The 23,273-nt window shown below is 45.8% G+C and overlaps 1 long non-coding RNA gene across 1 annotated transcript; it reads right to left on the bottom strand.

Annotated features, from left to right (window-relative positions):
- Positions 1-1,688: 1,688 nt before the first annotated feature.
- Positions 1,689-13,744, bottom strand: LOC148901006 (uncharacterized). The gene is made up of 3 exons (XR_016114583.1): positions 13,230-13,744; positions 8,299-8,432; positions 1,689-1,978 (listed from the first exon to the last, which is right to left on the bottom strand). It is a non-coding gene; the product is annotated as an uncharacterized LOC148901006 (long non-coding RNA).
- Positions 13,745-23,273: the final 9,529 nt, after the last annotated feature.

The raw sequence follows: 23,273 nt of genomic DNA, 5'->3' as shown, positions 1-23,273 counted from the left end.
CTAATAAAGTTTAATTTAATGTAATTTCCTGACAGAGGTGCAAAAATGATGGGCACCCAATCACTGTCATGATCTGGTTGGCGACCAACGGGGGGCGCTGTCGGCCCCGCCTGCACCTGCACAGGTGCTGGTCGTCCCGATCAGATTGGCGACCAGCGGGTAGCGACGTCAGCCCTGCCGGCAGCCTCGCAGGTGTTGGTCGTTTAATCATTGACACTTAAAAGGACACCCGGCACGACCATCCGGTGCCGGTTCATTGTTTGTTTGCTGCTTGTTTGCTGCATGCATCGTGTACGTGTTTGTTTAACCTTGGCGGATTTTTACTTTTGGTCTTCTTTTGCTACTTTGTATTTTTTCCATTCAGATGATTTTGATGTTTTACATTGTGTTGCTGCTGACCTTTATTTTAATACAATTTGTCAAACAACTTCCTGCTCCCTCCTGCCTGCTTTTCGGAATCCGCACCCGCCATCACCACCTTGTAAAACCGTGACTATCACGACAAGACAAAACAAAACGCGAAGAAATGTGGTAATGGCCCTCACCGTCATGTTTTCCATTGCCGAATCCATTTGTGAATGGCAGCGAGTGAGGTTGCGTGCGCGTCATGGCCGGCCGGCGGTAGGCAATTTTCTCACGGAGCGGCGGCGTGGGTCAAGGTCAAGGTCGCTCTTCGACCAACACGCACGCCGCAGAGCCAGCGAGGCCTTCTCTTCACACGCAAAATGAGACGGGAACAAATGTCCCGTCATCGTCCCAAATGGCCCAACACTCTTTCCCCGTCACCCCCACTACGCCGCCCCCCTCCCTCTTCAGTCCCGTCCGGTGGCTCCCTGGCTCGCTTCTCTTCTCGTCTCTTCTTGGAAATGAGCTTTTGACGACTGCGCTCCTTCCTTGCAATTCAATTTGACGAGGGGGCCATTATCCCCGGCGTAACGCGGAGGTTAAATATATCGGGGCGGACGTGGCGTGAAAAGAATTAGCGCTAATGAATAATGCATTCATTGCGTTGATGAAGGATGGTTGTCGGGCTAACGCGGGACACGGGAAGGACCGGCCCCGCCCCACCCCCTTTTTCACAAATGACCAATATTTCCAGACTCTGTACGGTATCATATTACGGAGCGCTGAGAGGCAGCGCACGACTCAAGCGCAGCATCTGTCCCATTAAAGGGAGACGTGCGTGCGTGGGAGCCACAGCGGACTTTTCAAACATGGCCGCAAAGCTCGTCACGCCCACTTCCTGCCATCATCGCTTGTCGGCCGCCGTCCGCGGCCTTTTGTCTGCCCGCCGGATTCCATTTGTCATGACGCGTTGTGTCGGCCTCCGTTTTGATCTCGTGACGTGACACTGAAGGACGGCCATTTTCAACGGTCCGATCGACCGCGCCATTGGCCTCGTCAATGTTTGGACCGGAAAGTTTTGGTGACTGATCAATGGCAAAACATTTCATGTGTTCTGATTTGGCAGATTGATCTGATTCTGATTTCACATCGGGAAAAAGATATATTTTTCACAATGAGCTCTTTTTTTCCTCATGAAAAAAGAGAATCGAAGGTTTCTTACGCTGGCTTGAATGTTGATGTAGTCCTAAAACTCCATATTGTGTGGGTCCAGGAATTGGCGTGACACTGGAGTGGACACATTTTGGCACATCTGGCGGTGAATGAGTTAAAATGCTTTTTGTTTGGTCTCAGTTTTCCTTCCCCATCCGTCACCTTAAAAAACGCTGGTCATCCAAGCTTGCCGACATTTGAGGTGCGTCGTCGACGGCGGACCGTCGCTTGACGGCGCTCAAGGCCCGGCTGGCCTTTCCACGCAGAGTTGTCTCCTCCACTTAGTATTTGACATTTGATTGACATTCACCTCCACAGAATGAAGACTTTTGCTTTCGTTGACTTGTCCAGGCTGACAAAGCGCGCGGCCATCTTTTCCTACCTTCTTGACTGGGTGATGACTTCCAAATGGACGTGATAGCTTTTGAAAAGACAAACAAAAAAGGTTTGGGGGTCACTTTTAAGGGGCCAAAACATTTGAATTGACAGATGGCAGGCTGGGCGAGCTCATCTCTCATGTAACTGGATGTCAAATCAACCTTCCCCATTCAAAGGAATTGGAATGCCATTAATCCGTTCCATATTCAAGATGATAACAGTGAAAAGCAATCAACTACGAGACGAATAAAGGTACATCCAATTCAGTCCAACTTCTTTTTTTATTTTTTTTATTTACAAAGTACAGTCAAATCTCATTTTTCGACCATAAACATACTACTAAAAAAAAAAAACGAAACGTTTCCCATTACGAATACTGTACAGCGCTGTCTAAAGCAATATGTATGTATTGCATTGTATTTTGGACAGCCGCCCTCATTTCAAGCTCACATAACTCCAGACCCATCGAATTTAGGAATGAACTCTTTTTTTTTTTGATGAAAGACGACAGTCTGAGGTTTCTTACGCTGCATTGAATGTTGATGTCGTCCTAAAAGTCAATATTCTGTGGATCCTGCAATTCAAGTGACAATGACAAAAACCCTGGCACGGGAATGGAGACATTTTTGTCTTATGTCTGGCGGTGAATGAGTTAGTATCGCGGGTCGGGAGTGTATACTGAACGCGCATCGACGCGTTTCTGTTCTCAGTCTCAATCGAGCGCTCGTTTCAGAGTGACATCAAATGAGCCATTTTTTTCTTCTTCTCCTTTTGTTGTGTTTGCCAGAGTAATGCGGCTGCCGAGGCTGCCGAGGCTGGCGTGTTCCTCTCCAGGCTATGCGAGCGTCGATGCGAGTCAGCTACTTTGTATGCTTGATGTCGGGTAATTGCACTTTCATTTCAACTGGGAAAAAAAAATCGGATTCTCATGCCTTTTTTTGTGTGCGTTGAAGGCCTAGAAGGCACGGCTCCTTTTGCGTCAAGTATCCGTCTCTCTGACATTTAGATTTGCCTTTTAAAGATGACATTTTTCAAAAGTGGCATCGCTTTCATACGTTTTCTAGACTGTATTCTTTGACATCCCAGTCAGGATTGGCTAGGAAGTGACACATTTATCCAAGCGGAAGCCATTTGCTTTTCCTGGGTAATAAGGATATTATTTCATGCCGTGTTCGTCCATCAGCGTTTGGTTCGGGGCCGCCACAAAAATGGACAAAATCCGTCTTCAGGGGACAGTTAGGACCCTCGCCACTCTCGAGGACTTGCACACTGCAAGAATCAAAACATCCTACTGGACCCTCCGCACCCTGCCCACCCCCTTTTCCAGCAAGTCCCCTCACGGGCAGGCGCTACTGATCCCAGCGCACCAAATTCAGCAGACATTTCAACAGCGTCTTCCCCCGTCGCCAACTTGGGAGTTGCTTTTTGTGTAGCCGCTACGTCTACATCCCACCTATTAGCATTTGTCCAAAGCCGCAAGGTGTAACTGCGCTTCTGTGTGATCTCTTTGCACTCGTGCCTGACAATCCAGCGAGCCAAAGAAGTTGAATTGCTAGCAAAGCACCACAAATCCCTGGCAAGCAATTCCCATATGCTTCTCGTTCAGGAAATTCAAACTCGAGTCCGCCCCCACACACACCCGCACCTCCCCAAATAAACAAACAAACAAACAAACAACAACTACATTTGATGTTTCTTAAACTTAAAAGAAACTAGAAATAGAGAATCGCTTTTATTAGCTATCGAGCTGGCTATCTATTAGCTATATGGCCATCTCGCAGGCTGGCTTTCTAGCTAGCTCTCTGTTAGCTATCTGGGTGCCTGGCTAGCTATCTAGCTGGCTATCTATTGGCTGTCTTGCTGGCTGGTTATCTAGCTAGCTAGCTAGCTATTAGATAGCTAGCTCACTTTCTATCTATCTGTGTCACTTCCGGGTTGAGTGAACGCTGGCGCGTGTGACTGCCGCTGCTCACCCGCAGAAAAACCTATTATGTGACTGTAAAGTGACCTTGAGAGTTTTTGCAAGGCGCTTATAAATGTATTCACTCAACCCGGAATAACTCAAATACAGTAAAGTCTCGTTATATCGATATCGGATATATCGATAGTCCCGGTTATATCGGTACTATTTCTATGCACGCACGGAGAAAATTACATGCAAACAGGGTCGGATATATCGATAGTCCCGGTTATATCGATATTTTTTCGGACTCCCTTGAATGTCGATATAACGAGACTTTACTGTAGATAGAAAGGTAGCTAGCTAGCGCGATAGCTAATGTGTTTCCTGACTCAAATAGCTATCTAGAGAGCTAATAGATGGCTCGCTCGCCAGAAGGTTGAGTATTTGCTATTTTGACCTCTTGTTTCTTCATTGGAAAGCTTAATTTTGATGACTAAAGCGTAGCCCGGATTGGGATGTTGAAAAGCGCACGCACTCATGAAGGCAAAAGCGGAGTAGTTGTCAGGTTTTTGATGGCTCTTGTCTCAGCGAGGAGTCACGACGTCTCCGGCTGACGACGATGACGATCCTTTGAATGACTCCTTTTGGATCCGTGCAATTTTCCAATGACGGTTTTCCAGCGCCTCGCCGTCGACGACCTTTACCTCCTTGGAAAAATGACAGAGGCATCCCTAAATAATTTCCTCAACAAAGATGGCGCTTTGCATGATGAAATATTCACAAGTCAATTTCCGGCGTAATGACATCATCATCCGTCAGGTCAATCATTTGCCGCCGCGCTTCTGGAATGGGAATGCCTGTCCCGCTTGGCTAAATAAGTCGGGGGCCATTGGGGTTAATGTGAGGGTGTGATAGAGATTAGACAGAATAGAAGTGGTCCTATTTCAAAGTTTCATGTTGTTCTATGCTGATTCGAGTCTGGGGTCCGTCTGAGTTGAACAAGACACAGCCTGTTTACCTGTCATCTTCATCGAGGAGATCTCGCCTTAGACATCATTTAGGACTTGACAAACTCATTCCTTAGACAGAATTCAGGACGAGAAAGTCCCTCACGGGAAGAGCTCATTAGCCAGGTCATCTGTCATTCCATCCATCCATCCATCCATCATCAACCGATCCATCCATTCCTCTGTCCATGCATCCATAAACTATCGACCGATCCATCCATCATTGATCAATTGATCGATCCATCCATCAATCTGTCTGTCCATCTATTATTGATCGATTGATCCATCCTTCCATCTGCCTGCCCATCCATCCATAATTGATCGATCGACTGATTCATCTATGCCATCCATCATTGATTGATAATCCATCCATCCATCCATCCATCCATCCATCCATCCATCCATTTTGTGTTGCTCTATATCCACACTAAAACCCGAAAGAAATGTGTGAATGGCACAGCAAATGAGCTAAAGTCAGAATTCTGAGATGAAAATGAGAATCTTGCCAACTTCATTTCTTGGTTGTTGTTGTCGTCGGCCCCAATCCTCTTCTGTCGTGTTCAAACGAGCATGCAAGTAATTAAAAGAAAGAAAGAAAGAAATGAGGATGTCTCCTCAGTTTGTGGTCGGTCCTTGGTAGTCAAGTGTTGAACTTGTTGAGTCTCACGTCTCACAGGACCAAAACCAGCGCGTCCATTTTGTGACGCGAATGTCAACGGATGACTGCCGCTATCCTAACATGGATCCACGGACGCGCCCGCCATCCCAAGATTTTGCCGTGTTTGTCAATTGGAAATCATTCAAACATGTCCCATCAAATGGCCGAAGGCCCTGTTGAGTTTTGAGCTGGCCTGCAGCGCTCGTCTTGGGATGAGCGATCAATTATTCTCAAGTCGATTAGCTAGGCTGATCATTTTGTTCATCCGTCCGAAATGGAAGCGGACATGCTAATGAGCTTGATGAGAACACTTGATGAATGACGGCGCTCTTCTTCTTCCTCTTTTGTCTGTCACATGAGTTATGAGCGCCGACATCATTTTCATTTGCGCACTGACTGATGCCATTTAAATGACACCCCCTAAGGACCGCCCCCCACCCCGTGAGCAAAGTCTTCGGGAAGATTTGGAGGAATGGCAATCCCACGCAAATTGCTTTCACGTCAAGGAAGGCCGTCCAAATTTGAAAACCGTGACAAGCAGATCTCATGGGAAAAAAAGGCTCACCAAACACAAAGAAGCTGCAAAAATCACATATTTTAAAATATTTCTACCACAAAAGTGTTTCGTTCTGAAGTCATTCACAAATTGATTCGGGAATTGAAAATATGACGTCGAGCGGCATTCCCCAATTTGTTCTTTCTTTTTCTTTCTTGATCTATTTATTTATGTAGTTGTTTATATTGGATTTGGATTGGATTGGTCTTTCACTGGAGACATTTACATTTCACAGCAGCAAAGTGATGAAAGTAGAAAAACAAAATACTACTATGTGTATATTTTGTTTTGTATTTTGTACATCTGCCCCCATTTCAAGCTCAGATAACTCCAGACGCACATAATTTAGGAATTAACTCTTTTTTTATGATGAAAATGGAGTCTGTAAGGTTTCTAACACTGCATTGAATGTTTAGGTAGTCCTAAAACGCAATATTGTGTGGTTCCTGGAATACGAGTGTCAATGACAAAAACCCTGGAGTGGACACATTTTTGCACATTGTCTGGAAGTGAATGAGTTAACAGCGGCTATTTCTTGGGGTACGACCCTCCAATATCCAAATTTCCCCCCCCCCCCCCCCCCTCGCCCGCTTTATCGGCATGTCTTGATTGTTGAGTTGCCCCTCAAAGGTCAATTTGGGAGCCTCTGACTGTGGCCTGGCATCCTAATGAGGACAAACATCAGGAAGGGCCTCACGCTGCGGCGCTCTGATGGATGCGACCCCCCGGGTCAGCCCCCCGAAACCCACCGGGCCCCATCGAGGTCCGGCTTGTGCCATCAATGGCTCCCCGGGCCACTTGACGCTCCGATTTGCGCCGTCCCTCCGCAATGGCCGCCGTCCCCAAAATGACGGCGGCCGTCTGACGGATGAACTTTTTTTGTGTCTCAAACGCAAAGACGGAGAGAAAAGGAGGGAGGACGTTGGTCGGTTGGTTCGCCGGGGGGAGGCAAGATAAAGTGCCCCCCTCCCCCCCGTCCCACTTGCCGACTTTTATCTGGTGGGCAGCGAGGGAGGCGCTGGCGGGAGGATCCGTTCGTCTCTGTTAGAAGGAACACGGCCCCCGTTATTAAAGTCATTTATCACCCGCTGAATATTCCCCCTTTAATAGGCTTTGTCGTTAATTACCCAACTTTGTCAAGACGGGGGGGTGTCAGGGGGGGCTTTGTCTCTCACCCCGACACACCCACACATCATCAGGTCAAGACACGTTTCACACCGACGCGCATGACACCTTGGCGCTCTTTCATTGGCTGTCAGTTGCTCTCAATTGTAACAATGTGGGGGGCGGCGACGCCAAACACCCGCGCGAGCGATTGCATCCGCGTCGAGAACAGATATGCGGCTGAAAACAACCACGTTGAATGTTTTGTCACGGAGAAGAATGATGCACTTTGGTGGGGGGGGGGGAACACCCTGGACCGGGGCCCTATCAACCTGTCGTGTATGGGTTTGGGAATGTGGGAGGAAGGTGGAGCGCCCGGAGAAAATCCACGCGAGCTCCGGGAGAACATGCAAACTCCACACTGGAAGGCCGAATCCGGAATTGAATGCTGCACTTTGACTTTGAGGCAAACATGCCAACCAGTTGGCCACTGTGTTGATCTCTCTCCCTCTCTCTGTGTCTGTGTCTCTGTCTCTGTCTGTCTCTGTCTCTGTCTCCCCCCCCATCATGGCTGGTGCAGTTCGCAGTGAGCAGAACCCAATCCGAAAATGAATCAAACGAACAACGGCGCCCCGAATATGATAGTAGGCGACTCGAAGAGGGGGAGGGGCGAGGGTTACATTGGCTCAGCGAATGGAGATGAATTCCTTCCCTTGCACATGCGCCATTCACGAGCGAAATAGTTTCAGAGTCGTCTGGGTCGATTTGGCAGCTGCGACCAATCGTCGGCGTGGCACTTGTCCAAGAATGGGAGCGCGAGGCGAGGTGACGGCGACACCATCGATCCTTTCAGCCCAATTGCCCCCCCCCCCCCCCTCCGCCATTCCGTCAAAGCAAACTCATCAGATATATTGATCGCGGCGGCGCTTTTTAACGCTTCCCCCGGCAATAAGATGATCCCCCCCCCCTCCAGTCAAATAAGTGGTTATCTGTTGAGGTAGTGCTGGCAGATATTTGAGATGTCAAGATTTCCTCGGGGAAGCCCCCACCCCTCCCCCCAACAGAGAGTCCGCAGCCACATTTGGAAAGCAGTTAGCGTCACTCCACTCGTGGTGATCAAATGCCATTTCATTACCTGAAGAATTGCTGGAAACTTGATTTGTAGGACTGGGAGCAACAAAGCTGGCAAGCGGGGGGGGGGCAGATGGGGTCTCTGTCTTCTTGCTACTTTCACTTTTGTCCAGAAGAGGAGGCCGTGTTCCTGGCAAACTATGGGAGGGTTTCAAGGAAGAGGAAACAAAAAAGATTTGAGTTCAAATTGATGGCAATCAATCACGTCACCTCAATGGTCAACTCCAAAGTGACATTTCTCAGCGCCAATGTTTATTTGGCAATTTAGACAAATATTGAATATGCAAATTGGCATCTTTTGGGTCATTCGAAAGAATGTTGCCTTCATGCCGTAAAACCAAACTCTAATCCTAACCCTAAACCCTAACCTAACCCTAAAGTGCCTAAACCCTAACCCTAAACCCTAACCCTTAACCCTAACCCTTAACCCTAACCCCAAACCCTAACCCTAAAGTGCCTAAACCCTAACCCTTAACCCTAGCCCCAACCCTAACCACAAACTTTCCAAAACGTTCCAAAACTTTAAAAACAGAACTTTCTAAACGTGTAACTTTTAAAACTTGTAACACTTGACTTTAGCGTTAACTTTAGCCTTTATTTCCGAACAGCGGGGCTAGACTTGAAGATAATACATTGGTCGGTCGGTCCCACTGAGGCATTTTCTTGTCAATCGGATCCCATCTTTGCAAATATCGAGCGACCCCCCCCCCCCCTCCCTCCCCCATTTGCTCCCTTGTGTCCCACCTCCCAAAAGGCGAATGGTTCCAACGTCCGAATGGCCCCTCCTGCCTCCCCCCCCAAAAAATGGACATTGTGACAACGGCTCGTCGAATGTATTCCATGTGTCATTTTCATGATTGCCAACAGGGGGCGGCCTCCGCGCATTGATTAAACGTCCATTCCGTGCAGCTGCGACGCCAAGAGGCTCGTCGCTTTTTTTTGGGGTGGGGTGAGGTGGTCTGGCCTCCATTTTGGCTTGTAACTTGACTGGATTCCACCTGCCTTGTCACTTCTGTAAGTAAACCAGCTCCACATTCACCTTTTCATTTCATTCTTTTCATGTTTCTTCAACTTGTAAAATCCGCTTGTCATAAAGGTGACATGATTTCTATTAGCATGAGGAAGAAGAATTCATATTTTAGACTGCGGTTGTGCGATAACATTTATTGGGGCACGTGTCGAGCGGAGAATGATAGTAGGTTTTTGGTATAAAAACAAAAACTGCAACATCCTCCTCGAATAGCTTGATGTACGTATATTGTCATCAATGCTTGTTTTACCATGCTGCACAGCGCAACGTAGCATTTATTTTTCATCAGCTCGGAACTGCATTTTACCTTTTTTATTTATTGTTTATTTATTTCATACATAGAAATGTATTTATTTACTGTTTTAATTATTTTTATTTACATTTATGTATTTATTTTTGTATTTATTGATTTTCCTTTATGTATCCATTTTTGTATTTATCTATTTATTTATTCATTTTTCTTTATTTAGCTATTTATGTATTTATTTTTCTTTCTTTATATTTAATTGTTTATGTATTGTCTATGTATGTATTTATTAATTTTATTCTCTGTATTTATTTATTTTTATTTGATGTACGTATTTATTTGCTTATTTATATTTTTTATCAATTATTTTATTCATTTTTCTTTATTTATTCATGTGTTTATTCAATTACATTTCTTTCTTTCTTTCTTGATCTATTTATTTATGTAGTTGTTTATATTGGATTTGCCTTTATTAGTCTGGCAGTGGAGAAATTTACATTTCACAGCAGAAAAGTGATGAAAGGAATGAAAGTAGAAAAACAAAATACATATATACTGTTTAATATATCCATGTCCATATGTATGTATATGTATTTCTTTGTTTATTAAGCACAGCGTTAATGTTCAAGGGAAAACGCTGCCCGAGGCCACGGCCAGCGTTTTATTGGCAACCAAACAAGAACAAATTGGCCAATGGCGCTGGATGTCATCTTTTCAATTGCCCAAACATTTTGAGCGGCAAACAAATGTCAAATCCCAACTTGAGCAGCCCGAGCACACTCCTGTGCCAGCATCTGAAACCAAGTGTGAAGATCAAGCCACTCAAAGGCCATCAAGCGTGTTTTCGGTGGCCAGATGTCCTTTTCGGAGCAGCCCGCCGAAGTTCACGTCTCGCGTCTCTCATGCGCCCATCAACTTTTTAGCAGGCCATTTGCGTGATCGCGTGAGAAAGCCTTAAAAAGCCTTGGCGCTCACATCTGATTAGCGGATGGCTAATCGGACAAGTTGCTGCACACCAAAGCCAAAAGCTTGATTGAGAAGGTCAGAGCGGACGCCAAACGCGCCACGGCGTGCCGCCGTACGGCATCAAGATGGACGTTGACCATTCGCCCCATTGGTCATCACGTTGCCCTGGCTTGTTGCTACATTAGCATGTGACTGAGAAAGCACTTTTGGAGGCCAAAGAGGTGAAAGAAGGCTACTCAGAGGATGTGACGTCATCCACGAGATTTGGGGGGGGGGGGGGCAGTTGAGCCACAACTAGTCTCGTCTGCGTGCGTTAAAAAGTGAAAAAGCTTTTGTTGTGCCTACTTAAAGATTTAGTGAAGTGACACAAAGTGTGAACAATGCCAGTTGGCACGCACGCAAAGTCCTCTCGCTCTCTTTGTATAATTGATGATGACGAAGAAAGGAGGCCGCCTGACTTTGCTCTCAACATCACTGAGGTGGAATTAAAAAGAAAAAAACAATCTCAAAAGAAAGATATTTAGCTTCATAAACATCAAACCGGGACAGTCATAGTAAGTCGAAATAGTTTGGTCTTATTTTTACTGACATCGTGGTAAACAAACAAACAAATAAATAAATGAATAATGGAATACATAAAGAAACATTTACATGAATTCATAGATAAATGTAGCCACAAGGGGGCACAATCCAGTGTCTTATTGTGCCGGTCCCAAGCCCGGATAAATACAGAGGGTTGTGTCAGGAAGGTAAAACAAAATTGCCAAAACAAATATGCGAATCAAACCTGTGAATCCCATACCATGGAAAAGAAGAAGATTTACTTATTTGTTTGTTTATGTTTTTATTTATTTATGTCTGTATTTATTTATTTTGGTCTGTTTATTTATTCATCTATTTATTTGTCTGTTAATTTGTCTATTTATTTACTTATTTATTCTTTCATTTATATCTTTGTTTATTTATGTATTTGTGTAAATATTTATTTATGTGTCTATTTATGTATTTATTTTTGTCTGTTTATCTATTTATCTATTTCTTCTTTCCCCCTCAGGGGTCGCCACAGCGAATCAATGCCCTCCATCTATCTGTGCATCCTCTTCTCTCACACCAGCTACCTTCATGTCCTCTTTGACCACATCCATAAAGCTCCTCTTGGGTCTTCCTCTCGGTCTCCTGCCTGGAAGTTCAATGCTCAGCATCCTTCTCCCGATATAGTCACTTTCTCTCCTCTGGACATGTCCAAACCATCTCAGTCTGACTTTCTCTCCAAAGCCTCTAATATGAGTTGTCCCTCTAATTATACTCATTCGTGATCCTATCCAAGCTGGCCACTCCCAAAGAAAATCTCAACATCTTCAGCTCTGTTTCCTGTCTTTTCTTCAGTGGCACCGTCTCCAGTCCAAACATCATGGCTGGTCTCTCCACTGTTTTATCCACGTTTCCTTTTGTCCTAGCTGAAACCCTTCTATCACACCTGACATTTTTCTCCAGCCGTTCCAGCCTGCCTGGACACGCTTCTTCACCTCTTTTCCACACTCTCCATTGCTCTGGACAGTTGACCCCAAGTACTTCAAATCCTGCACCTTCTTTATCTCTTCTCCCTGTAGCATCACTCTTGCACTTGGCTCCCTCTCATTCACACACATGTATTCCGTCTTGCTGCGACTGATCTTCATTCCTCTCCTTTCCAGGGTATATCTCCACATCTCTAGTTTCTCCGCCACCTGTTCCCCGTTCTTGCTACCGATCGCAATGTCATCTGCAAACATCATGGTCCAAGGAGATTCTTGTCTAACATCGTCTGTCAGCTTGTCCCTCACCATAGCAAACAAGAAAGGGCTCAGAGCTGACCCCTGGCGACCCCTGGTGGACCTTGAATTCCTCAGTCACACCGACAGCAAACCTCACAACTGTCTTACAGTCATGATCCATGTCTTGCACCGCTCTGACATACTTTTCCGTCACTCCAGACTTCCTCATGCAATGCCACAGCTCTTCTCTGGGCACCCTGTCGTACGCTTTCTCCAGATCTACAAAGACACAATGCAATTCCTTCTGACCTTCCCTGTACTTCCCAGCGTGTTCGACCGGAAACAAATTCCTTGTGTGAAGAAAGTGAATAGTTCCATCAAGAACGACTGAATGAACGAACGAATGAAAATATTGTCAAGGCCTAAACGGAGGCCCTCATAGCACCCGGTTCAATTCAGGGTTGCTTGTTGCGATTTTTAAAAAGTAATTATGAGCCATTCATATTCCCGATCATGACCCCCCCCCCCTCCCCCTTTATCCCTCCCCCGCTTAAATAGAGTGGGAGAAAAACAAAAGCAAAAAAAACCATCCTCCTTGTCGTCTTAATTAGCTTCCACATTGAAATGCCGACATAGTTGCCTTGTCGTTGGTTCTCCATATCTGGGGAGCTCATGCAAATGTTTTAGTTTGGCATCGCTTTGTCTGCAATCTGGGGGGGGGGGCAGGGGGGTTACTTCACGGCAAATAGCTCTCATGATGCTCTCATAATGAATAAATCATTTCATCACCACAGTTGGGAATCCAATCCAATCCTACCCACATTTTTTTTTTACAAGGTGCGACGGCGGCGACGCTACGGGTCAACAATTCAAACCCGCAGCTCCACTTTGGGGGCTGGAAATGTGCGGGTGGGAGGTGGCATTTAACAAATACTCACACAATCCGGGCGGGTGGGGGGTCACTTTATCTCCGGGTCACTGAGAATGACATCATCAAAGCGCTCGTAAGTCTGCAAATAATTGCGGCTGGGTAGGCCCTCCACCGCCGAGCCGTGTCCCTCCTCCCCCAAAACAATGGCCTCAATCTCCAAAGCCTCACCTCCGTCTCCTCAGCCGGGGAGCAACATTGAACAACTCCAAATGACAGCGGCTTTGCCATCACCTCTGCCTATGCCCCCCCCCCCCCCCACCCCCCAACACTCCACTACTTGGAAGGAAGGGCATTGTCAGTTACTCTTCAACATCACAATCGCATGAGGTTTGGTTGCTGTAAAACATTTCCAAATGTTCCTTTTTCAAAGTAAGAGTGCCCTCCACCTGAACCCTCCTCCCCCTGTTTTATGAGTATAAAAATGTGCTTCTCAACAGCCAAAAACGCGCAAAAGGTGCTTTTTTCTCGTCTTTGCAGAATTTGAATAATTCATGCGGTCCGACCAAGACTAAATAAAATGGCCGTCGCTGCTACCCCCCCCCCACGCCCTCTCAGATGGGTCGTTGCACTTTTACCGTTGCGCATGTTCCTTTTAGGGGCGGAGGGGGAGTAATAGTTTGAATGCACTGGAATGTTGACATAAATGACTGTTACGCTTGCTCATTGAGTGTGTGTTGTTTTTATTTCGGTGTATTTTATTCATTCATTAACTCATTCACTGCCAGACGATGTGCAAAAATGTTTCCACTTCAGTGCCAGGGTTTTTGTCATAACTTCGAACTCATAATTATAACTCATCTCTCATGTAACTTGGATGCCAAATCAACCTTCCCAATTCAAATGAATTGGAATGCCATGAATCCGTTCCATATATGATAACAGTGAAAAGTAATCCACTACTTTATTTATGTATTTATTTATTTATTTATTTATTTTTACAAAATACACCCGAACCTCATTTTTTGACCATAATACGTTCCAGAAACTAATTTGGAAATCGATTTGTTCAAAAAGCCAAACATTTCCCATTATAAATACGTATATCATATCAAGCACTATATAAACCAATTTTCGTACGTTGTTGACTGGGTGATGACTTCACGGACGTGATACCTATTTAAAGGGAAAAAAAGGTTTTGAGGTCCAAAACATTTGTCTTGACAGATGTCAGGCTGAGTAAGCTCATCTCTCATGTAACTTGGATGCCAAATCAACCTTCCCCATTCAAATGAATTGGAATGCCATTAATCCGTTCCATACGTGATAACAGTGAAAAGTAATGACATTTTTTTTCTTTTTACAAAATACAGACAAACCTACTTTTTTCGACCATAATCCGTTCCAGGAAACCGATTTGTTCCAAAAGCAAAACATTTCCCATCATAAATATATCATATAAAGCGCTATATGAACCAATTTGTATGTATTGCATTGTATTTTGGACTGTCGTCCTCATTTCAATCTCCTATAACTCCAGACCCAGATAATTTAGAAATTAACTCTTTTTTTTTCTGATGAAAGAAGAGAGTCTAGGGTTTCTTCCGCTCCATTGAATGTTGATGTAGTCGTAAAAGTCAATATTCTGCAGGTCCTCCAATTGGAGTGACAATGACAAAAACCCTGGCACTGGAGTGGACACATTTTTGCACACGGTCTGGCAGTGAATGAGTGAATTTGTTTTTTTTCTTTTTGGTCTGCTGTTTTTCGCAAGAAACAGTTGGCGAAGGCATGGTGGGGTGGGGGCTGAGTGGGGTATGGCAGGAGCATGAGGCGTGATCAATATAGCCACGATACGCTCGCTCCTCAACCGCCTCGCCACCTTTAGCCCCTAATCGATGAACTTCCCCGAGTAAACAGATCTGTCCCAACGCTCGCTGTTCCTCATTGTAAGATGACCCCCCCCCCAATCCTCCTCCTCCTCCACCTTCGCCAAGTCAACAACGAGAAAGCGGATATGTTCTTGCTCTTCTCCTCAACTGTCCATTTCAAGTATGCAGGCTAAATAAAGACCTAATGGATCATGGTCACTGCTATTAATGGCCTCCAAACGAGCTTCTGTCAGATTTGAGCGATTGTGTCCGTGTGTTGTGGGTCAAACAACCATTGGTGTAAAATGACCCGGGTTCCTCTCCATACAGCCTTTGGTCATGTCACCATGTTTTTGACTCATCTTGAAAATGGAGAAAATCGCCTTGAAGAATTATTGAGGAATCCAACGCGTTGAAAAAAAGAGTCTTCTAAAAATTCTAAATATTGCTCCAGCCGATGCCAGGGCTTTTTATCATTGTCATTTGAATTGCAGGACCCACAGAATATTGAGTTCTAGGACAACAGAAACATTCCAGACACTTTTAGAGACTTTAGACTCGCTTCTTTCATCAGAAAAAAAATACGTCATTCCTAAATGATATGGGTCTGGACTTATAAGATCTTGAAATGAGGGTGGCTGTTGAAAATGCAATGCAATACAATCTATATTGGTTGATATAACGCTTGAACAACAGCTGAAGCGGAAACAAAGCGCTAACGTGGAACAAAGGGAAATTCTGCCCGCTCGTGGAAGGGAAAAACATTGCCAGAGGTCTGGCCAGCATTTTATCGGCACCCACGCAAAAAATAAACAAAACCCAAGTTAATTTGGAAATGGCACTCTACCTCATATATTCAATTCACAAATCAATGTGTGAATGGCAACGAATGAGTTAAGATAGAAGTTAGCCTAGCTTGAATTACGGGATATTTTTCCAGATGTTTTGGAACATTTCAAAAATCAAAGACAATGTTTCGGGGCGATTTCGTCAGAGAGACAAAAGGCTGCCGGGATGAGTGGAAGGCAACTTTTGCCGTGACACGACATCGACAAAGCGTTCTTGCCACTTTTCCTCACGTAAATTCTTTCCGCCGCACGAGAAACCGGCAAATGGGTCCGTGGCGGCGTCGCTTCTACGCCGACTCGCTCTTTTATTTAAACGTCTATCCGGAAAGCCAGGAAGCTCACACGCCACACCAAATTGTCCTGACGTTCGATTGCGCTTTCAATCCGCGAGGTGACATGAACAAAATTCCTCGGATTGGGGGGGGGGGGGGGGGGGCAGAGGGGCACCACCCCCCACACCCGGAGAACATCAAACTATTCATTGTTGCGACGATCCAGAGGGAGAACGTGCGGGTGTGGCCCAATCTATATCTCCCGTGACCCTCGGTAACGTGTGGCCACCATCGCTAATTACATTTGGAGAGCAGCAAGTGACGGGACGGATGGAGTCGCCAGCCGCTTTCGCCCATCTGCTTAATATGGAAGATGAATGGAGAAAGATGATTGAAGCGCTGATGCGCTGAGGGAGAGACGTGATGGACGTGGAGGCAGTGGTGCAAGAGACTTGCCTTCAACCCCGTGGAGATGAGATTGACTGCCGACGTCCAACGTATTTCGTGAATACTGTCGTACCGCGGCTTACAAACTTAATTGGTTCCCAGAAAGTGTGTGTAAGGTGATCGGTGAGCAGGTTTCTTCAGCCCTCATCTGTACTTCTTTCAAGGTGGAGGACGTTTCGCTTCTTAGTCCGACACCTTCAAAGAAGTACAGATGACGGCTGAGGAAACCTTTTCATCGATGGACCACTCCTGTACGACTGAGAGCTTACACAGACATGTGTGTAAGGTGAAAAGTTTGTCTGCCAAACATTTACTTCCCATAAGAAACCATTAACATGAGAATAATCTGTTCCCAGGCCCTCATAAAACATAAATTTCTACAAAATAAGCCTTTAAACTACACAAAATAGACCTTGTTTTATGTATAATAAATGTGCTATTGTATTGTAATGAAAGACATTAACTGTACTAGATAATAAAGTGGTTTTATTGACCTTTGTGATGGTCGTTGATGTAGTTGCCCCTTGATGATCTCCAAGTGAAGTTGCCATGCTTTCTCGGCGATGATACCCTCACACACTGTCCCCTGCTAGCTGCTTTTTGTTCATCCAAATCAACAGAGGTTTTTCAATCTCTTCCTTTGCCTGAGACCATTGCTTAGTCAACACACAAACACCCTTAGGTGAGGTTTAGCATACCGGTACAGGAACGCTGAGTCACACAGACGCACACCTCCCTGGTGTTTTTCGAGGATCTCCTTCTTCTGCTCGACCGTCATTTTCCTTTGTGTCCTCATCGGCTTAACACTAGCCTGTGGTGGGGTCTTTTTCCGTCCCATAATAGCAAAAGTACTCCACTTGCCACCAAAAACTATTTCGTCAGCCAAGACTATTTGCTTGCGAATATAATGTTCGTGAGCCGTAAAACTTTGTGAGCTGAGGTATCACTGTACTCTCTAATTGGATGGAAGTTAGTCCACCATTTTCAATGAGTTGCTGTTGCAAAAAAAGACAGGAGTCCGTCAAATACTTTTTGGGGGGTTTTGCTATTGTGGAATGTGGAAACCTCCGATCCACTTCAAAGTGGACGAGAGCGCGTCGAGGCTCGGGGTGACCGCGAGAGGTCACATCACCCTGAAATCGGACGTTTCCGGTGTTTTCTAGATTGGCCCGCGGAGCTATTTTGGGAACCTTGAACGTATCACATGAAAGCGCCAAATCACACAGAATGAGCCTTGTTAGCCAGTCGCGCTACATAATGACTCTGGCCTCACGGGCAAACTAATGATCAGGTGCTTAACAGCCCGAACCCACAACACAGCTGCCGTAGACCTGTGAGGGATGGCCAGCGCCTCCTTCCACTCATCTTCTCCCTGTCTTGTTTTCCTCTCCCCGCTCTGTTTCTCTCCCCCTTCGCTGTATTCCGCCAGCGCAGCAGCTGGGAAATTGGCCTTGGGCTATCAGCTAGAAGCCTACAACCATATGCTGGATTTATTTCTTTATTTTGGTGGAAGGGGGCAGGATGATCTGTCTGAAATGTAATCGAATGTAATTGCTAAGTAGGACACTTCTCCAGTTGGGCTTTGCAAACAAATTGAGCGCAAAAAGCTGGCCTGTCCCTTTCCGAGGCACAATCAAACACAAACGGCGCATCCCAAAGACGCTGCGAAGGACACCAACATAGCTTGCTCATTAGTTACAGTCATACCTGGGCTTACAAACTTCATGGCTTCCCAGAAAGTGTGTGTGTAAGGTTAAAAGTGTGCATTCCAAACATTAATTTCCCATAGGAAACTATTAAAATGAGAATAATCCGTTCCCAGGTCCCCATAAAACATCATTTTCTACTAAATAAGCCTTAAAACTACACACAATATACCTTATTTTATGTATAATAAATGTGCTATAGTATTATGATTAAATAAACTGTACTATACAATAAAGACGTTTTATTTGCCTTTGTAATGGTCGTTGATGAAGACCAATCACGCGCGGCTTTAACCGAAGACTGGGGGCAGGGAATTGAGGGGGAAGAAAACCGACTGGCATTTCAGGAGCTCCAAGAATCGGCTCGTTCGCGAAAGACACATCACTCATTGTGCATGGCACTCCGTGTGTTTCCCAAAAAATAGTTGGTATGCCAAGATTATATTCTCGCAAATGTAACGTTTATAAGGCGAAAAAATTGTTAGCGAAAGCGTTCGTAAGCCGAGGTATCACTGTACTTTCTTTTTTGGATCGCATTTGAATTTCTGCAGGTCATAACCGATAACAGCGAATGGAAGTCGCTGATCAAGCTAAATGTTCGGAAGACGCAAATTGGCCTCCTCCAGACACGCAAAAGCCGATTGGACTCTTATGAGAAACACGTGGTGTCTTGTCAATGAGTTTGCGGAGACGCAGCCTCTATCACTGTGACATTGTCTTATTGATTCGGAATGACTTCCTTTCCTGGGAAGTCAATAACCCTTTTGAAACCCAAATAGTGCCAGATTTCCGATTTTTCAAGACTGAACATGGTCAGGACAGTCAAGAGTCCGATGGTGATCAACTGAATCAGAATCAGAAATCCTTTAATAGTCCCACAATAGGGACATTTGCAAGCAAGTCCAGACCCCGCCACTGGACCAAAGGCCCGAAATGACAGATTCTTACCTGGGCTCATCGGGTATTACTACCCATCACTGATAGTGTGACCACCGTAACCTAGACACAGACCTGAGCTTCTTTCCGAACAGCTATGCCCCCCCCAACGGCCTCTTTTCGTGGACACGCTATCGGTTCCGTCTGACATCGCGTTATTTCCCTCCATCGCTCATTAACCTCTCGGGCCGGCCGAATCAAAGTTCAGGGCAAGGGAGGAGAACCTCAGACGCAGCGGTTCAGATAAGAGGAACACCCTCCACAACCCTCTTATAGCCTGCAGCATGGTGATATATGGATCTGCAGGGGCTAATAGCAAAGTATTGACGGGGAAATGGTGTGCTTATCCCGCTACCGCATGCTGGCAAGGGCTCCCCGAAGCAGATGGGACGTACTTTGGGGAGAGGAGGAGGAGGGTGAAGAGATGCGCTAGAATTGTACTGGGACAAATTACAGTCTTTATTGCTCTATTTCAGCTAATTTGCCTGCGTCTTTGTCGCAGACCCAAACAATTGACTCCAACCAAACACTGTACAGTCAGCGAGGAAAGAATTAAGGAGCACTCAGGCGGTCGGACTCAGGTCGGTCATTTTTTATTTGTATTTTTTTACTCGTGATGTTCATAATTTGGTCTGCCTACAAACGACAACAGGAGAGAGCACTCCATTTGCCTCACATTAGCTAAAGCTGTTCAGGATAATGAGAGCCAAATTGCAGGCGAAATGCGAGAATCTGTCTTTCATAAGACACGCTGACACCGCGAGATGGCCGCAAGCAGTCTAGAGGCAAGCAGCAGCAATCGGGACCAACTGGAGGCGCTTGATGGAGGATTGGCTGACTCCAAAGTCAAGTGCATTACGGTAATCTAGCAAAGGCATGAATGACTCTTTGTCAAAGTGCTTCAGGAAGAAAAAAAGCTGGATTTGAAAAGAGCAGCGATATCGTTTTTTACCAATTTCAAATCACTGTCCAGTTTAAGGCCTACATTGAAGACTGTTGGCTTCAAACAAGGAGCCACAAGATGGGTTGTGCGAGGGCTCATGGTACCGATCACTGTCACTCCTGAATCAAAAAAAACCTTTCTAAAGTCCAAACAAAATTGATAATGGCCCCTGAGAGTAAACCGTAACAACAATGTGACCCACAGTCTGTGTAGGCTCTCAGTCGTACAGGAGTGGTCCATCGAGGAAAAGGTTTCTTCGGCCGTCATCTGTACTCCTTTGAAGGTGTCAGACGTGAAACCAAAGCCAGAGATGGACCAATAGAAGTCATCAGATTAGCTTCAAGGAGTAGTCCGCTGCTCCCCCAACCTTAGAACTGGGACCTATCAGAGCAGAGGTCTGATATGCCCACCTTGGTCTAGAGATCCATTAGGGGTATAGGCCTAGGGTTACCAGCACAACTTTAGTTAGCTGACGAAGCTTTTCTGATGAAGAGTGAAAGGTCCGACACTTTCAAAGAAGTACAGATGACGGCTGAAGAAACCGTTTCCTCAAAAAACGACTTTGACACCCTTGATCAATGCAGATCCAGGAATATTTGTTTGAACAATTCTATTCATTATAAGAGCACTGAACGAGACCAAGGCATCCTCCACGAACCAGGAAGTAGCATCCAGGAAGTCCTTCACAGACGACTAGTAAAGACAAATTACGACAAAAGCTTTGGTGTGTGCGATGGGGGTGCGAAGCGGAATTTCAGTTGTTCATGATCATTACGACATTTTGGCACAGATGGTGGCGTGGTAGCACGTGTCTGGATTGACCACATCCACAGGCCTGAAGGCGCCTCAGTGAGCGTTGGGCAAAGACAATGCCGCATCTTGCCAGGTGGGGGGGGGGCAGGCACTAAAATCCTCGTCGACGCCCATGATTACGCACTTGACATTTTTATAGCTTGATGGCAGACGCCCTCTCCAACAAAAGTGGAGAGGGACACGCGGTGCGCCAAAGCGGCCCAGCAGTACTCGGTGCGGGCCATCAGAGTTTGGTGTTGACATAATTAGCCTGCTTAGCTGCCATCTGGGTTGCGCTTGTTGGCGGGTGGCACGAGCCAGGTGCGTCACGGGTAAGACCGAAGAGAGAGGCAGATGAGGGCTGACGATCGCAGTCAAAACGCGTCGGGAGAGGGTGGGGGAGTCTGAACTACTTTGCACCATGAGAAAAATCAGTTAGCATGCTAATATTGGAAGGATAGCTGTTGAATCTGAGCTCGCCGATGAAAAACGCCAAGTAATCAGCGGCCGTTATCAAGGAAAAGCAGCTGCCATTTAATTGGCTGAAAATGGCAAGACTTTGTGTGAGCAGTTGGGTAAATTGATAAGGCCTCTGGATTTACTCGATGAGCTCCAAAGTTCCTGAGCAAGCAGCCGGCGTGCGCTTGTCGTTCCCAGAGGGCTGGGAAAGCGTATCTGCCCCGCAGGAGCATCCTCTTGGCTATTGGCTAAGCACTTGTTATCCGGGGGGCCATCGCGGCAGGCCGATAGCAGCGGGGTCATATCCAGTAACTGCGGCTGGCTTTATGTGCCATCCAATACTTGGATCAATCCCTGGGACAGGAGGAGGCTCGCCATTAACCTCTGAGGTCTCACTCTTGTCTCTCCTTTCTGTCTGTGTGTGCGTCGCGCTGACTACTTTCTGTCAGTCTTTCCCCCTGATCTGGACGTCGGGTTTATCGGACGTTTGGCCAATCGTTGATCAAAGGCTCAGCATTTCACCGCGACATACCAACCCAACCCTCAATCAAGCAATGAAAAGGTTTCTTCAGCCGTCATCCGTACTTCTTTCAAGGTGTCGAGGCTTCGTCAGTGAACTAAAATTGGCTGGTAGTTTTGGCCTTATATATATATATATAAAAGTACAGATGACAGCTGAAGAAACCTTTTCGTCGATGGACCACTCCTGTACCATTGAGAGCTTACACAGACGCCCTGAATGAAACATAGGTCTAAAGATAGGACAAGGTTGGATATCTTGGACTGAAAATGACCGAAATGGCACAAAATAATATTTCTTGCTCAATAAGAAAACTCCCAGAATGTCGGCCATTTTTTTTCGGACATTTTGTCTGTGTGTGTGTGTGTGTGTGTGTGTACATGTGTGTGTGTGTGTACACGTGTTCCTGTGTTTCCTTGTGCTGCAGCGTCTAAGCAGGCTGGGAATGTAGAAATCTGCTTAAAAGAGGTGTTGTGGATAGAAGAAAGAGTCCCAATACTTGAGGGAATCTTGGCCCATATTTGGTCCCACATGACTGAGCATGAAGAAAGGAAGGAAGGCTGAAGCAAAAGAAGCAAAAGAAGCAAAAGAAGCCATGCCGCTCTGATGAGCATCTGGGGTCCTCCTGCCGCGGAATAGAAATGGCTTGTCGCACAATTTGGGGAGCGTGTGCCGCATTTGCTGCTGTCACACAAAGTCCATCGCGCCCTTTTGTACGTCGGGTTACACTGACGGTTCAAAAGTAACATTGCTAAAAACATAAGATCACAAAAATGATTTAAAAAAAAAAAGGAAAACATAGAAAAGCGGAATTGACATGGAATGCTTCAATGTGAAATGTCAATTCTAAGACACGAAACCGTACGCGAGTCTGTGAAAAAGGATCAATGTCACTTCAGGGAAAATAGTGTTGGATTCAAGAAAGTGTCTTTTCAATTCCAGGTGCTGTTTCCATTCAAAAGATTCCAGAGACATTTTACAGTCACTTTTGTTGATGCAAATTCCCCCCCAAAAAGTGACATAATAATCCGTTTGATTTGTAAGCGCCATTCAAAACTCTCAAGGTCACTTTACAGTCACTTGATGAGTTAATTCAATTGAAGCGCCTTCCCGTATTCAACCACTGGAGACAAAAATGCGACTTTTTCAATCGTCTAAAAGGCGAGAAAGTTGACCTACCTTGAATGAAACTTTTCAAGCGGACCGCTTGAGCTCAGACGTGTCGAGGGGGGTCGCGGACGTCAGGAGCGCTGGGCCACATTCCGGAAACAGCCGCAATCCGGCCGCGTCGGAGGGCCGACCCGCCGGACGAGCCGGACT

This window comes from Hippocampus bargibanti, linkage group LG03 (assembly GCF_051943395.1).
Source record: "Hippocampus bargibanti isolate YZ-2025 linkage group LG03, ASM5194339v1, whole genome shotgun sequence".
NCBI classification, from domain to species: Eukaryota; Metazoa; Chordata; class Actinopteri; order Syngnathiformes; family Syngnathidae; genus Hippocampus; species Hippocampus bargibanti.
This window is presented reverse-complemented; position numbering and strand designations above follow the sequence as displayed.